Consider the following 1,506-nt stretch of genomic DNA (forward strand, 5'->3'; position numbering starts at 1 on the left):
CTCTCGCCAACACATTAAAAAAAATTAATGTAGCAAAGTTCATGGGAGCTATCGGCAATGCATCCACATGCCATAGAAAAAAATATTGCTCTGAAGAATTGTAGGAATCCTTTTTGAAGCCGTATGGCTTTTTTTGTATCCTAGAAATGATATCCATATTCGACAATTCTGCCTCGTGATTTCTTTCTAATGCCAAAGAGTGTGTGGTGGATCAGAGTCAGACTTTCAGAATATTGGAATTTGTGCACAAACACATACCTTTTATTGGGGATGTCCCGATTAATTTACATTAAATGTTTTACAATTAATCAAATTTATGCTTTTGCATGAAGAAAGAAATGCCCACATTTAAGGTTAAAACAACAACTCCTCTGTAATCTTGTTGGCCTCGTCACTGACTCAGTGGAATTTCTCTCTCTTAAAGGTGTCCTCCAGTGTTCGTTGCTTTGGAACAGCTTATTGCTTGAGGTACATGAATGAACTGTGTTTATTGTTTATTTGTGTCACATAATTACACATAATGTGCACTGATTGTATTAATAAATTACACTTAATGGCTTTTTGTTTGTGGTGGTTTTTGTTGGTGCTACGCATTGTCCTCAGTTCACCGCCGCTGTCTGTCCTCCGAGCAGAACACAAACCTCAATTAGGTAAATAACACCATAAATCATACTGTGTCACTTATGGTATGCAGTGTTCAATATAACGTATTTACTTAAAAATGCTTGATCTTTTAGATCTGATCAGGACATCACTACTTTTTATTAACCATAACCACCATGTTTTCCTAACTTTCAGTGTTTTGGGACGTAATTCTGACCATACCTTTTACAATAGTTTATTACCATCACCATACTATTTCCAAATAACAATATTGTAGTTACCATGCACTGACCTTTTAAAAATGTTGACTGGGTGTTAAAAACATTCACTACTTGCCGTTTGCCTATTATCCTGGGTATTGTAGAAAATGATATGTACAATCAAAAAGTCAACAAAACCATTAGTAAATGAGCTGTGTGCCATTTACGTCATTCAACATTTGGGAAGACTCATTGTGTTGTTTAGTTTGCAGAGTCATTGGCAGCTCCTGCTCACGCAAGGCTGTGTCCACATTTTGAAAAGGCAGGGTAAAAAGAAAAAACTCTTGCTTACAAAGCAAATTCACAGCAACAGGGAGTCCTGTGAGTTCCCAAAACATTTAAGGAATTAAGCAGCAGCTAACAATATTAGCCCAACAACTGGTTAACTCTGTAGCCACTGGAACTAAAAAAATACTTTCATTGTCGGCCCACAAAGATATTGCAAATCACATTACAGTACTTACATCTTTGGGCTTCAATAGATGGTTGTACAAGTTAAAGTCCTGTCTCACTTCTCAGTTCCTCGCTAATCGGAACAATTATAAATTTAACATAACAAGTTTTATTTGTAAATTGCTAACTATTCTAATCCAATGGCAATTTCTTCAATACAAATAAATACATTTGAAAAAATCAGAGAGGA

Source organism: Cyclopterus lumpus, chromosome 22 (genome assembly GCF_009769545.1).
Source record: "Cyclopterus lumpus isolate fCycLum1 chromosome 22, fCycLum1.pri, whole genome shotgun sequence".
Taxonomy (NCBI): domain Eukaryota; kingdom Metazoa; phylum Chordata; class Actinopteri; order Perciformes; family Cyclopteridae; genus Cyclopterus; species Cyclopterus lumpus.